Source organism: Phocoena phocoena, chromosome 9 (assembly GCF_963924675.1).
Source record: "Phocoena phocoena chromosome 9, mPhoPho1.1, whole genome shotgun sequence".
Taxonomy (NCBI): domain Eukaryota; kingdom Metazoa; phylum Chordata; class Mammalia; order Artiodactyla; family Phocoenidae; genus Phocoena; species Phocoena phocoena.
The window spans coordinates 62,115,489-62,132,200 of NC_089227.1; the positions used below are offsets into that span (position 1 = coordinate 62,115,489).

A 16,712-nucleotide genomic window follows, 5' to 3' on the forward strand; every position below is an offset into this window, starting at 1 on the left:
CATATAAAAATGGAGAATTTTGTGGTATGAATCTTAGAGAGAGTTAAACATATTTTATTGAAACCTTTATATTCAAATACTTGGGCAAAGTAATAAAAAAAGAAAACTTTAAACACTGAATGAGTTTGATTTTCATATAACCAGCACTTTTATGTGGTCTACAGAGACATTTCTAAAACTGTCTTTTCTTTCCATTTTGTCTTTTATACATGAACTGACTGAAATTGAGCTTTTCTGTGGTGGAACTGTGTGCCTACCTCTCTCAGTGGAAGAAGGGGTTGATCTCTTCATTGATGGGGGTCCCGGCTCTACTTAGGCAGGGTATAGGCAGGGTGAAGCTGTAGACCCGTCTCCACCTAATCCACCTCCAGGGCCACTGTACAGGGTTGTGCGGATTGTTTCTAAACCAGGGCACCTGGACCAGGGGCGTGTGGAGACTGAAGTGCAGACCTGATCCTGCTCATCAAGCCATGTTCTCTGGCCTGGAATAAACATCCCCAGAGGAAGGGTGCCTTTCCTAAATTTCACAAAGGCATTACCTTTACGAAGTACTGGCCCGGTGAGGCTGGGTTTCTCCCACCCTGGTGGTATCTCTTTCTAATTAGCACAAGGTCTACCACCCTAGTTCCAGAGTTTCTGAGTTACCAAGGCTTGGTGCTTGCTTGTGTTTACTGTTGCTTGTGGTGTGAGAGAATAATTTACAATCCAACTCCTCTCGCTTCACTGTGACAGGATGATAGAGGAGCTGCTGGTGTTGAAATAAGGATAGGAAGCCAGGTGTCGACACCTGTGTGATTGTGTGTGTGTGTGTGTGGCACTTGATGAACAAGTAACTAGGGATTTTATAATATAGCTTTGGGCTCAAGTTATTATGAGTTTATTGTTTAACTATTGTGTTAATAAAAAGTAGGCTACCTATGTTAGATTTTGCTTTAGTGACACAAAGAATGTATTTTGGAAGCATCCTTCATTCATGTGAACTCACCCTTTTCGTATATAGAGGTAAAGGCAAGAATATTTTGGGTGGTAATGTACAAATAAATGTTTTGTGTAATTAAAGTGATATGAGACAAAACACTTGGCTGGATTGCAGTATTGCTTACCTTGAGTAACAGGAATGTTTGGATTATTTGAAGAATATGGGAGATGTCTAGAGTTAGATGAAGAGAGGAGAGAAAAAGCTAAAATTTGATGAGAGGCTAACTTCTGTGAGGTGTCCCCTCCCAACTTCAGCTGTTAGAACTGATTTCCACTGTTCTTTAAAAAAATGTCTGATATGATCGGGGGACCTAGGTCTCCCCTGTTTAATTAACTATTTTCAATGTTCTTTCCCCTACTAAATCCCCAAAAGAAAAATGGCTAAATTTTATACATCTGGAGTAAAAAAAGTTATTATATGAGGAAAAAGTGCTTTGGCTAAATGAAAGTAAGTTTTTATTTTTTGGTACCATCAAGACATTTATTTATTTTAAAATTTATTATTTTTTTTTATTTTTGGCTGTGTTGGGTCTTTGTTGCTGTGTGCAGGCTTTCTCTTGTTGCGGCAAGCGGGGGCCACTCTTTGCCGCGGTACGCAGGCTTTTCATTACAGTGGCCTCTCCTGCTGTGGAGCACAGGCTCTAGGCATGCGGGCTTCAGCAGTTGTGGCTCGCGGGCTCAGTAGCTGTGGCGCACGGGCTTAGTTGCTCCGAGGCATGTGGAATCTTCCCGGACCAGGGCTCGATCCTCTGTCCCCTGCATTAGCAGGCAGATTCTCAACCACTGTGCCACCAGGGAAGCCCTATTTTTAACAAGACAGTTCGTTAGATCACATGTCAAATGTTATCTTACATTGATTGCACTGTACTTTTAGTTTTATTACCAGATCAAGTTAACCCAATTAAAATAAAGTTTTAAATAAATTAAATAAAAAAGAAATTCCTTGCTTTTGTGTGATATTTTTGCTATATTCAGTAATGGACTTTCAAAGTAATTAGAGTTGCTACTAGTTTTGAAAAGAATAGGTAACTTTGTACTTGTATATCTTCTCTTAGTTCTTAAATTATGCCTTACATTTAAAAAGTACCTTTTGAAAAAGCAAGAGGCTATTATAACGTATCTTACTTTCCTGTGGTTAAGCAGGATATTTCCCAATTTGAAACAGAGAGATATACGAGTAGCAGAAGCAATTATTCTGTTTCATGGGTTTGAGACACTTGCATAATATCACTGAGGTATCTAAAAGGAAACATGAAAAAGTAATGGGGTGGTAAAGTAGTAAAAATTAGCCTTTTGGGGGGATTGGCACGGGGAATGGGGAGTTACTGCTAATGGTTACAAGGTTTCTTTTTGGGATGATGAAAATGAACTCAAATTAGATTATGGTGATAGTTGCACAGCTCTATAAATACACTGAAAACTACTGAGTTGTATACTTTTAAGGGGTGGTAAGTAAATTATATCTTAATTGTAATACTGTTAAAAAATTATCCATGGGATAAAACTTGCTGCTATAGAGGTGATAGTGCAGTCTGTACATCCTACATGGCTTGTGGCCATGTAAAATTTTACAGTACTCTTATAAAGCAGGTTGGCTGTTAAGAACTGTGAAAATGTTCCTGAATGCTGATATGTGGTTTACAGGAATGTATACATGTAAATATGTAAGTGGGAAAAATGTAAAAAAAAAAAATGTAAATATACATATACAGGAATGTATATTAGGAAGTGATCCTCCCTTCCTTCCTTTTGTATATACATGCATTTATTTGTAATATAGAAAAATTAGAAGTGATCTAAATGAGTAACAGAGGAGAATGATTAAGTAAGTTTTGATGCATAGATTCAGTGGGTTATTATGAAGCTGTTGAGATTGTTTGGTTTGCTGAAATGAACGTCTTTGAATATAAATCTTTGCCCATGTTTCTTATTATTTTCCTAGGATAGAATGTAGAAGTGGAGTTATTGAGTCAGAAGGGTACAAAATACTTTTTTCTCAAAAAAGCACTCCTGCAAACTATATAAATATATTGTAAAAAGTACAGAATTTAGGAAGAAGAAAGTAGAAGTCACCCCAAGAAATGCACATTTCAAAAGAAAGCCTATTTTCTAAGCCTGATGCTGCTACTGTGTGTCTGATGTGCACCTTTACAGGAGAGAGAGCGGGTCAATCTTTTAATCTGAAAACTTCCCTAGGCTTGATCACTTGATCTGAGTTTTTTTTTTTTTTTTTTAATCTGAGTTTAAAAAAGGAAATTGAAAATTTTTTGTCTTCTACCTTCCTCTGTATTTAAGATGTCTTCTTGTGGAATTATCAAGTTGGGTAATCGTGTCAGTAGTCCTCAAGAAAGGAATTAAGCAAAAAGAAAACCTAGCAGCATTTTAAACAAATGTGTTTAAAGTACTGATAGGCAGAGGGAGTTTATTTGGTATGTGTATCAGAATGAACTACCACTAGATGGCAGTCCTCTACAACCTTGGGCTTTAGTTGGGTCTCCCTTTGAATACAGAGGTATGGTAAAAACTCACTAACGGAGGAATTTTTATCCCAAATAATACTTTGCCTTTTACTAAAAATAAATGTAACTTAAGAAGAGCAATGGAGTGGTTCTTAACAAAATTAATTATTATAGGTAATATCTCAGAATATAATGTAAAAATGCTTTCTAGCTGTTTTTTTCAAATTTTAATTTGCATCCAAATTGTAAAGGGATCATGATAAAATTGTAGGTTCTGGCTCTGTAAGTCTGGAATTGGACCTGAGAGTTTGAATTTCTGACAGTCTCCCAACCGATGCCAAGTTGCAGAGATCTAGAGCTTTGCTGCCACGCTGCATCTACTGAGTGCTTGTTCTGTACCAGGCACTGTCCTAAGGGCTTTGTAGGTTGAGTAACTTAAGATATACTTAGTAAATGGTAGAGGAGGGATTCCAACCCAGGCTCTCTGCTTCTAGAATCTTATGGCGTTAACCATACTATACTGGGCTATCTAGGCTATGAGTAAATTTGCTTTCTCCCTGATTCAGGAAAAAAACTTTCCAATCAGAAAGATGTGTACTTGGTTTGGCTAAAGATGGTGCATAACTTTGGTTCTGCACAGATTATGGAAAACATGTTGAGTAATTTCTGGGTCAGATATTTGCTTTCTCAATTTCATTTCTTTGGTTGATACTTTGGTTTATAAGAAAAGTACCCCCTAAAATAATCAGAGAGTTTATATGTGTGTGGAGGTAATATATTATTTGAAATTAGCACAAGAGTAATTACTGTTTTTTTCTAACCCTTTTTTGTTTGCTTGCTTGTTAGGAAAACCTTTCAAAAATACCCTTTATACATTTGCAAAAACTCAAAGGTGCATTCATTTGATGCCATAAGTTTTGGTTTTACCTCAAGCTATGTTGCAATGTCTATTAATGAGAAAAAAGTGCTAAAGAAATAGGAAATCTAGTTTTATGAACTACTTGAAGAATATTTGCCTAGTAGCTTCCATTATTCGAACTACTACCTGCCATTCCAGAATTTAAGTAAAAATTCTTTCCACATTATAGTTTTTAGAAGGAAATGATTGAAATGTGCGATATTAGTGGCTATATTGGGCTTTTTTTTTTTACAGAGGGATGTGGGAGATGTGTTTGAAGTTTAAAATGTTTATAGTTTCTTTGATTTTATTCTAAGCTGCTTTTTTGAAGGAACATGTGACTCTGGGTTTTTGTAAATATGGTAGTTTATCTATGCTTTTAATACTATTGACAAATTAATGCTTACAAAATTTAGTGAGTGACATAAGTATGGACAATCAAATTATAGTTTGGAAATATATGAAATCAATTTTGAAAAGGTGGATTTGAATTGATTTAAAAATATGTTACTAAAATTGGTGTTATTTATTTTGTTTGGTAATTTGAATTCTACTTGTTTTTGAAAAAAGGAACAAGTGATATGTCTGCCAGATTTTCCTCTGCTTTTGTTTCATTGTGTCACTACAACTTCCAATGGTTTTTGACATGATACTTTACCTAATTAAGATAAGCTTGCCATTTCAGAATAGTATTTGGAAAAGGACATCATTAATGTTTACTGATAAAAACCCAGTGGTGGAATGAAGAAGGAACATTATTGTTTTAAGGTCAACAACTGTGTATACCTAGTTTGGTAAAATATGATACTTTATGTAGTCTATGTAATGTATCTTGCTACTATCAAGATAAATTTGAGCTAGAATTTCCTTTACTCATAATGTGACTTATAGACCCTATAGTTAGTTGCATCCTCAATTACCCAAAATTTATCCTGTAGGGCTGAGACAGGTTGATGAACCTTATAATGTATAGGAGTCTTTCAAATGTGTGACAACGACAGTGGGAAGAAATAGTTGATTTGTTGGAGATATATGGGAACTTTCAGGGACTAGAGCAAGTGTGGTAATTGCATCATCTCTCTCTGTGTGTCTGTTTGTCCGTCCATCCATTCATTCATCCATCCATCCATCCATTCATCCCTCCATCCATCCATCCATCCATCCAATGCCCATTTACTGAGAGTCTTCTGAATGCCCAGGCACTATACTAGTTTCTCAGAGTAGAAAGATTATAAAGTCTTTGAGGAGTCTTCGAGGACACAAGATGAAATCTTGATCTGATGAACAAAATGCCTTCCATGATATTTTGTTGAAAAATTTAACTTGAATACATTTTTATTTGAAAAATTACACTGGATTATGATGGGCCAGTTTTGTTCCTTAAAACTTTTTCCCATTACATAATTTGTGCTTTTTAGTCCATGCTGAATTATTGCCATCTCTTCATAATGAATTGTGGTTTATTAAAAAAAAAGAATCTATAATACTTCAATAGTGATTATGACCACCATCTGGTTCTTTATTCAATTTTTAACCTTCTCCAACATTTTGCTTCTTTGCTCTTTTTTTAATATTTATCTTCCATTTATTTATTCATTCTATCTATCTATCTATAATTTTACTGTGGTAAGAAAAATTAACATGAAATCTACTTTTTAAATAGATTTTAAAAAATTGAGGTATAATTGACATACAGTATATTAGCTTTGCGTGTACAATAGAATGATCTGATATTTGTATCTCTTAACAGATTTAAAATCATATAACACAGTATTGTTATGTATAATCTGCTCTAATTTTTAAAATTAATTTTCTTGATCATAAATTTTTGTTTTTCATGAGAGTATATTTTGAGCTTACCTGGTAATAGACAACTCAAGACTTAAAAAAATGTTGCCATCAAAACCCAAAACTTCCCAATTTCTGTATAGGTCACAATTGTGCTTTTCCACTGGATGTGATTCTTTTCTCTTTCGAATCTTGCCTTTGGTACAACTGAGAATTCTTTTGATTGCAGTTGACAGTTGGCTTAAGCAAGAGTATGAAATTTACTGGCTCTCATCATCTGGGCCTTCAACGTGATCAGATCTGGTTTCTCTCTTTTCATCTCTTGCTTCCATTTCCTTGGACAGGCTATATCCCCCTGGTTACAAGATGGCTATAGCAGCTCTAAATTTTACTTCTCAGATTCTAGTCCATGTGAAAAAGTGCCTGCTTTCCTCCCAGAAGGCTCAGCAAAGTTCTCTTTCCAAGTCAGTGGCTCTGGTTGGGCATCTCTGAACTGTTAATCTCACCAGAGTAATGTGATTACACTTGGGCTAGAGTTACTTTTGCTGAAGATATAGTGAATTCTCCTTTTACAAATAAGATTGAGAGTGGGGTGGGGTGGATCTTCGGGGGAATATCAGTGAATAATTAACTGTGGTGAGTTTGAGGATTTCAGAGCTGGTCAAGGAAAGACTATGAGATGGCAGTAGCACACAATGAGCATCTTTTGGGTGGTGCTTTGACAGGATTTCTTATGAGGGGAAGTCCCTTGCAGCAGGAGATCTTCCAGAGACAGTGACACGGGACCACCACCCAGAAGGGGAAGAGGGCAAGGAAACTCCCAGGGGAGGCGGAAGTTCGAGTGGGGCTTATGTGTCTAGGTGAAGTTGCTCAGATGCAGGATTGTGAGTCTCTGTCAGGGAGCTGTGAAGGGCAGCCATGACTTGGAGCCTTTTATAGCCCCAGGATTTGTCTTATATGTGGCTAGCAGGTGTTAGGTGCAGTTTCGCAGGGTATGCAAAGAACGTACACTCTAAATGGGTAAAGATATGCTAATTTGGGCTATATTTAAAGCAGTTGGAGGTGTGAACATTTGAGTTCTGTATCTATCTGTGGGTTTTGAGTTCACTGTCAGCCTGCTGTGAGGAAGTAAACAATGTAGGGTAACGTGCCTTTCCTTTAAAATGGCAAAAAGTTTCACACATTGATTTTAAACCTATGCACATTTTATATTCTGGGAAAGCTGTCTTGAGGTGCACATAGAGTGTGTCCAGTCACACCTCAGATCTTTGGTAACATTGTCTGCTGGTGGATGGGGAGTATCCTGTATCAGTACTCTGGGACTGATGGGGAGCATGTGTGACAGCACTTCTGATGGTCATCGATGCCCGCTGCTGATTCTCGGTTCTGTTTTTTCATCATCTGTCTTTCATATGTTATCTTCCCCTTTCTCTCTCTCCCTGCCTTTTTTTATCTTTTTTTTTTTTTTTCTTGTGGTAAGCGGGCCTCTCACTGCTGTGGCTTCTCCCGCTGCGGAGCACAGGCTCCGGACGCGCAGGCTCAGCGGCCATGGCTCACGGGCCCAGCCGCTCCGCGGCATGTGGGATCTTCCCGGACCGGGGCACGAACCCGTGTCCCCTGCATCGGCAGGCAGACTCTCAAGCACTGCGCCACCAGGGAAGCCTTCCCTGCCTTTTTTTATAGTGCGTTTGTGGAATTCCCAGGGCAGTCTCTCTATCTTGCTGAAGTGTAGACAGGTCAACTCTGTCTGGGTCAGTTTGCTTTTTTACGATGCTGTTGAATTTTACTTGCCTTTACTCCTACCCAACCAGAGATGAGTTTGTTTTCCTTTCTTTCTTTTTATTTTTTGCGGTACACGGGCCTCTCACTGTTGTGGCCTCTCCCGTTGCGGAGCACAGGCTCTGGAGGCGCAGGCTCAGCGGCCATGGCTCATGGGCCCAGCCACTCCGCGGCATGTGGGATCCTCCCGGACTGGGGCACGAACCTGTGTCCCCTGCATCGGCAGGCGGACTCTCAACCACTGCGCCACCAGGGAAGCCCTGTTTTCCTTTCTGATACACTGTTTTGAGGGCTAGATGTTGCTCAGGGAGTATCTGTGGCTGTGGCAGCCATACCGGACCATCCAGCCTCAGCCCTGGCTTTTGTGGTTTTGTTCGTCTTGGATCACTGTTTACTCCACCTGGATGGTCTCTAACTTGTTATCTTGGAAGGTGGGAGGGTATTCTTGGGCTTTGGATTTTCTCTGTGCTGACTTCCTCCCCCACGCCTCCCCGCTCCCCCCCCCCCCCCCCCCCCCCCCCCCCCCGTCCTCTCCTTCTGGCTCCTTGCGGGTATGTGTGAGACTTCTCTAGCCCATCCTCCTCATCATTGTTGGAGATATTTAGTGTGGCTGCTATTCTTACAGTCTGTGGCCTTTACTGTTGTTTTTCTTTTGGCAGAAAAACACCAACATGGTAAAATTTGTTTTTCTTATCTGATAGAAAGGGAATGTGGTAAAGGTAGAGGTTTTGTTAATCTGGGCATTTCCATTTCTCCAGGCTGTCTATATCCCTTCTGGATCTGTCTTTCCCTAAATTTGGGAGTTTTAGTAAGGTTTCAGAATTTTGTTTATTCATAACCTCACCACCCCTCCTCCTTATGTGGAGTTTGGATTTAGCACCTTCAAAAAATGCACTAAGTCTAGCCCTGAAGATTCTTGGAAACATCTACATTTCTTGATTGTCACCATTTTTCAAAGGTTATGGCATGAAGTTGTGTTCCTTCTTTTGTTCCACTGCTGCTGGTGTATGTTTACTATTCTTTATATCATTTAATTATTTATTTGTTTGTTTAGTCCACAGTGTTACATTTTTGAAAGGGTTTTTTGAAAGTAGTCCCTGGACTGCCAGATTTGATGAACGGATGTTTATTATAAAAATTCTTCTGGATTCAACAGTTCAGTTGTTTGGATGATTCTGGTAGACTCCTGGATAGATGATCTTTTATTTTATTTCTATTATTTGAGCTATTTATTTAGTACAGATTAATTTCTTTGTACTTGGTGTGAACGTCTTTTTGCCAGATTGTTCTTGGCTTTTAAACTGTGGGTTCTTGGCTTTTAAATTGTGTGTGTGTGTGTTTTAATGTGGTCAAATCGTTCCTTTCCTGTTGAATTTATTCTATTTGTTCTAAGCTTAGAAAGATCTCTCCTTTGCAGAGTTTTGATGTTTCTGTCTTCTGTAGTTTGATTTTCCAACAGGCATTTTTATATTTATTTATAGAGAAGACTATATGGAGAGAACTAATATTTATTATCTTCTTTATGTTGTGCTATTGCATTTAACCCTGTAAGATAGGTGACTTAATTACCATTTCCCAGATTGGGAAACAGAAGCTCACAGACCATAAGTGTCTTGCTGCAAATCATACCTGGACAGAGGGAGGCCTTGAATCCAGAGCTATTTGATTTGTGGACTTAAAAAATTATTCACAATCTAACAGTTGAGAGGTTATGTTTTATTTGGTGGGAGTTTTAAGGACTTCAGGTCCGGCAGACAACATCTCAAGTAACCCTGAGAAAATGGCTCCGAGGAGGCAATGGGGGGAGCCAGGTTATACGGACATTTTGAAACAAAGGGCAAGTAGTTGGGAACATCAAAAGATCATTGTTAATTAAAGAAAACCAGATATCCCAAGTTAAGGAATTTAACGCTTTTCTGTGTGTGGGAAGATGCAAGAGTCTGGACTTACTGAAATCATTCCTTTGATATGCACCTCAGCTGTCTGGGGCCAGTATCCTGTATTTTTACATCCTGAGTTTCCTCAGGGCTCACCGTAGGGAGTGGCTGCAGTCTGATGGCTGCTAGATGGCAGGTATTCTTTCCTTCCTGAGTTTCCTCAGGGCTCACTGGCTCACGTTGGAGGGCTGCATTTGCCGATGACTGTGACATCCTTTGTTTATTGATATGGCAGGAACTCTTCCATTTCTCAGATTCTAAAGCCTATGTTATTTCTAATACATTACCTCTTATTTAATTGCCTTCCTAGTTAGAGAAAGGATTTATGTGAACCGTGAGAGAGGCAGGAGAAGGAGGCTTTTCTGTAAGCTTAATGAGGGCAGAGACCATATTTTTTGTTCACCATCGTGTGTCTATAATGTCTTGCACAGTCCTCGGCACTTAGTGGGCTAAATAAGTATTTGTTGAGTGAATGAACCAAAATACCCATGTAACTGAGCAGGGCCGATGTCATACACATCAGGCTTTCAAGGTTATTTTTCAGAAAAAAATGTTAGCCCGGTGCCCTCATTCTAGCCAACTTCTGAGTTTTGTTTTCTTCTTTAACAAGCACGTGTTGACCACCTACTACAGTGCATGGGTCATTGTAGTTACTGTTAACCACCGTAGTGGTAAAAGTGGAAGTGATTACTTGGGCTTCCTGGATTCACCTTTGCTCAAATTATTTCTCAATATGCCAGTGAGGCAGCACTTATACAAGATAAACTTACCAATAGAAATAATCAGTTTTTTCATCTACTTGGGGTTGTGTTTCTATACATTATTGATCCTTTTGTTATTAATATGTTTTTCAGCATAAAATGTGATATTCAAAATTATTTGAGTGTTTGTAATAATGTTCACAAATCAAAAAGTTTTTATTTTTCAAAAATTATTTAAATTCTTTAATATTTAGTATAAAAGACATTTCTTCTCTTTAACCTTTTTATCTCTCTTCTTTTTGTGCCTTGTGAAAGCTCATTTTCCTGTAATTCTTGCAGTTCTTTTATCTTACTTTGATTTTTTCAGTCAAATAGAACTTCAAAAAATAGAATTTTTATCAAGGAAAGGTTAATGTCAGAGTGTAGACATAATATGGGCATGGTATAGATTATAAAAGTCTGACAGCACAGTAGTCCCACGTTTGTGACTGAGGTGGAAAGAAAATACTATATATAAAAGGTTCAGTATGTTTGGGAATATAATTGTCAGTAAAGGAGACGAACAGATTTTACCAATAATATATATGAGCATGGTGGAATATTTTTTAAATCATAAAATGACTTCTATAAGCTTGTATGGGATTATATTGTCACATAAATAAAAATTCATGAATTCTTGGGAATAAAAAGCCCGCCAAAGAAAATAGTGAATTGAAGAATAAGTAAGTCACCTTTGCCTCATCTTGAGGCAACCCTAGATAATCAGATCCTCAGCCTTCAAATAACTTCTAATTGTCTGAACTGGAGCCTTTTTCTTGTCTGCCAAGGAAATGTATTAGTGGCCACATGTGGTTGCTGAGAGGCTATACTTCTCAAAAGCCATCTGGATTCTTTGATTGCCATCCAGAGAGTGAGCTGATATGCTCAAGTGGGGTGAATGAACAGCCAGAACACAGCTTTGCTTTTCTGTGTAGGGATGTTAGTGCTAATAAAAGATTAATGCTATTTTCCTTATAGGGAATCAAAAAATAATGTTTGGATAACCCTTGTCTCACTAGTGAACCATACGGCCTCTATTTTCTAATAGATACGGTTGAAATGTTGGAAAATAATGTTGTGGAAGAATCCCTATGCTGTGCTTGCTCCCATTCCTTGCTTAAGCATTAAAGTATAGGTGTTTTATAATATTGGAGAACTTCCCTCATTTGTTTTTAAGATCCTTTATGGATCCACAGTGAAAAGTCAGAAGATCAGGAGGATGATAGTATTGATTCTCATCCTGTGCTGGTTTTTCTCATATATATGGTATTCATTTATAAAATCTCTGGTCCAAGACCCATAAAACAACGTTACTTTCAAATAGCGTCTTCCTGTATATTATGTTTTATAAAACCTTTAGTTCCTGCGGGAATGTTATAGAGTTCCCTGTATTCCGCAAATTCATTTTTTACACAATCATTTAAAGTTGTTACTTTTCCTGAAAGGTGAATTCTGATTCCCTCTATACATACGCTATAGAAATTTAGTGGTTAAATGCCTCCTTGCCTACTCTGGTTAAGAGGGGGAAAGGTTAAAAAGAATATTTGAAGTTTCTTGGTGGTGTTTGAAAAAAATATTTTCTTTCTTGGTGGCCGAATGCCAAGGCTGGAAAAGTGTTATGGGAATGTCTGTGGTCAGAACTGCCTTTGACAAGAAGATGGTTAAATATGGTAGTCTTGATAGGATTTGACAGCCATTTTTGATCTCTATATATGTTTAATCATGGTCCCCTTCTTAAGAGTGGAATAACTAAGCTATTAAATATTTTACTCAACTGAGAAGGAAAATGATTACCATAAAACTACTTTATTCAGATGACACTGTGATATAAAGGGTTCCAACATTTAAAAAAATTCACTTACAAAACACATTGTCATGGGAAATGAACAATCTCCCCCCCCCCCCCCCCCGCCAGTCTCTCTTGAATTAAGTTGATTCATTAACCCTTTTCCATTCTACATGGAAACTCTTACTTGCAGATTTAAATTCTAAAGCACAAGGTAGAGATACATGTTAATGCTTAATATGAAAAACAAATGTTGTGTTGACTACTACCATGTTAGAGGTATTTTCAAAGTGCATTAGTAGTCCTCTGTGTAGAGGTTTTACATATAAAATAAATTTTAAGTAGATTAGCTTTTTGATGGATATTTGGGTGGTTTCCAGCTTTTGACTAAAATGAATAAAGGCTATAAACATCCTTATATAATTCTTTATGTGGACAGTACAAAAATAAAAGTGTTAAACAAATGTAGGATGATTTTAAAAATTATACTGCTACAATTTTTTCCCAATCTTTTTTTTTTTCAGTACACGGGCCTCTCACTGTTGTGGCCTCTCCCGTTGCGGAGCACAGGCTCCGGATGCACAGGTCCAGTGGCCGTGGCTCACGGGCCCAGCCACTCTGCGGCATGTGGGATCCTTCCGGACCGGGGCATGAACCCGTGTCCCCTGCATCGGCAGGCGGACTCTCAACCACTGCGCCACCAGGGAAGCCCTCCCAATCTTTTTACTATTAAAATTTTTAAAGACGTTCAAGATTATCGAGAGTAGAGTTCTAATATTAGTAGTAATAAAGTACTACTCTTGCTTTATGTGCAAGAGTAGTATTGTGTGTGTTTACTTCTTAAACGTTAAAGATATAAAATGTGTACCTTCAGTATTTCATATAGTACATAATTTAAGTCACTTCTGGCTAATTTAGAATATCAGAAATTATTAAGCTTGGCATATCAGAATAAGCCCCACCCCATCATATATTAATATTTGAACTGTATTTCTGCCTAAGTTAAAAATAAACAGTGTTTTTAAACCAAATTTCCTTACATTGAAATTTGTGAATAAGAACCTTTTAAAGCAGCATTTGTAGATCTTTGCTAAAATAAGACAGTACTATTTAATACGGAAACAATAACTGAAAAGTATTCCTAAATCTAATTTGGAAAGTTATATTCATGATTTTAGGGGACTGTGAACATAAAAATGTGTGAGTGGAAAATTAAGGTTTCATATAGCTTTTTGCAGCTGGTTGATTAAGTCCTATACAGTTCATTGTCCTAAACATGAAATTTGTACAAGGTTTTGGAAGGCAGGAGTTGTATATTAAAAGGGCTTGCTTCCAAGGTAGTACAAACTGGTTTTTAACAGTCTATCATCTTTCATTTACCAAAGGAAATATGTAAAAAGAAAAGGAAAATGTTCAGCAGGAGCAAAACGTTGAGATGATGAAAAGCTACAAGGAAAGAAAAAAGACTTTAGAAAGGCTACTAAAAAGAAACTAGCTTTTTTCCTCAACAATCTGTCTGAATTCATTTTGCTTTCATTATATATCTAGCCTGGAGGCAAAGTATGTTGAGTATTACAACAAAGAGGGTGTTATAAGGAGGACTCTTTTTTTCAATAATAAAGTATAACATATGTGTAAACCATGCAACTTTGTAACAGGAAACTTTATAATGTAGGAGGACTGTGCTTAGCTTTTCCACAATTTTGGAAGAATAAGTTTTATTAGGCGTTAGACAAAGAAATTATCAACTGACTTTTATGCTGTAAGGCTGAAAGATTTGTTATGACCATTTCTAGACTTTAGCAGGGGTTTTAATGTAGGTCCTGATATATTAGGAACAGTGCCTAGCACTATTAATATGTCTACTGTTGGTAGTTCTCTTAAGGAATATGATGTTTAACTTTTGCCTTTCAGTGAAAAATTATTCCAAATCCTGTTATTCTGTGGTTTTCTCAGCAGTATTAGGCTGTTCTTGAATTGATCAACACATAATATAATTTGGGAACACAATCAATAGTTCTTTTCTTTTTGAAAGATGGTAACAAATTCTACTGAAACTTGGGAAATTGGCTCTATCATTCATCCCTTACTCTTTCTTTGCTTCTCTTGCCCAACTTCCTGAAAACCATATTGTTTTGATGTCAGTATGTAGAATAGATTATCTGTTGGGGAATCAGTGTGTATTAATTATATTGGAATAAATGTAAGCGTGACAAATGATATAGATTAGTAGGCATTGGGCCTAATAGGTTATTCAGTTAATGAGGACATTAAAATTAGGGACCTCTAATATGCCTGAACCATATTTCTTGTAAATTTTCCTCAGTTTTGAGATTAACTGGCAATAGCTATGTTTTTCTGGCTTTTAAAGGCTAATATATTATGGTAGAGTTTTAGGATTTATATAGTGCTTATTATAGAATAGTTGAGCTGTTTGTATTTATCACACAGTTACTGATGTGAGCTAAAAGAAGTGTAGAAGTCAGTCTTCTACTTTTTTGGCTTTTCAATAATCTATTTTTTAAAAAATATTATACCTACTTATTCTCCTCTCCTCCCTCTCCCACTTAAAAATTACACACTATATACATTTATGTACTGTCTTAAATCAACGTGGGGGAATTTAATGATACCTTTTAATATGGTACAATCCACTGCAGGGCTGTTGGAAAATCAGAGATGAAGCTCCTAGGCTTAGGAGAGAGATGTTAGAAGTGTATTAGCAAAATATTTTGTTACATCTTTAAAAATAGACCACTTACTTTAACAATTTATTTTTTTATTTAATTTTTTTAAACAATTTTTTAAATTGAAGTATAGTTGGTTTACAGTGTTGTGTTATTTTCAATCAGCAGAGTGATTAACTTTTGCCTTTTTTTAAAAAATTAAGGGTACTTTAATTAATTAATTTTATTTTTGGCTGTGTTGGGTCTTCGTTTCTGTGCACAGCTAGGGCTTTCTCTAGCTGTGGTAAGCGGGGGCCACTCTTCATCGCAGTGCGCGGGCCTCTCACTGTCGTGGCCTCTCTTGTGGCGGAGCACAGGCTCCAGACGCGCAGGCTCACTAGTTGTGGCTCACGGGCCTAGTTGCTCTGTGGCATGTGGGATCTTCCCAGACCAGGGCTCGAACCCGTGTCCGCTGCATTAGCAGGCAGATTCTCAACCACTGCGCCACCAGAGAAGCCCCAACTTTTGCCTTTTTTAAATCAGCAGAGTAATTCAGTTATACGTATATATACATATTCTTTTTCATATTCTTTTCCATTATGAGTTATTATAGGATATGGAATATAGTTTCCTGTGCTGTACAGTTGGACATTGTTGTTTATCTATTTTGTATATAGTGTGTATCTGCTAATCCCAAACTCCTACTTTATCCCTCTCGCACTCCCTTTCCCCTTTGATAACCATAAGTTTGTTTTCTATGTCTGTGAGCCTGTTTCTGTTTTGTAAATAAGTTCATTTGTGTCATATTTTCTTTTTTTAGTTTTCAACCAGGAATATATTTTTTAATTTTATTTTTTTATTGAAATATAGTTGATTTACAATGTTGTCTTATTTTCAGGTATACAGCAAAGTGGTTTAGTTATACATCTATATCTATACCTATATCTGTATATTCTTTCTCAGATTCTTTTCCCTTATAGGTTATTACAAAATATTGAGTATGGTTCTCTGTGCTATACAGTAGGTCCTTGTTGGTTATCTATTTTGTATAAGGTAGTGTATATGTGTTAATCCCAAACTCTTAATTTATCTCTCCCTACCTTCCCCTTTGGTAACCATAAGTTTATTTTCTATGTCTGTGGGTCTATTTCTGTTTTGTATACAAGTTCATTTGTATCATTTTTTTTTTTTATTTTAGATTGCACATGTAAGCAATATCATATGATATTTGTCTTTCTCTGTCGGGCTTACTTCACTTATTATGATACTCTCTAGGTCCATCCATGTTGCTGCAAATGGCATTATTTCATTCTTTTTTAATGGCTGAATAGTGTTCCACTGTATATATATACTACATCTTCTTTATCTATTTATCTGTCGATGGACATTTAGGTTGGTTCCATGTCTTGACTATTGTAAATAGTGCTGCTCTGAACATTGGGGTGGATGCATCTTTCTGAATTAGAGTTTTCTCCAGATATGTGGCCAGGAGTGGGATTGCTGGATCATATAGCAACCCTATTTTTAGTTTTTTAAGGAACCTCCATACTGTTTTCCATAGTGGTTGCACCAATTTACATTCCCACCAACAATGTAGGAGGATTCCCTTTTCTCCACACCCTCTCCAGCATATGTTACTTGTAGACTTTTTAATGATGGCCATTCTGACCTGTATGAGGTG

At 37.1% G+C, this 16,712-nt stretch overlaps 1 protein-coding gene across 6 annotated transcripts in view; it reads left to right on the forward strand.

Moving 5' to 3' along the window:
- BBS9 (Bardet-Biedl syndrome 9) overlaps nt 1–16,712 on the forward strand; it is a 477,322-nt gene that overhangs the window by 16,144 nt on the left and 444,466 nt on the right. The gene's annotated exons all lie outside the window — the stretch shown is intronic.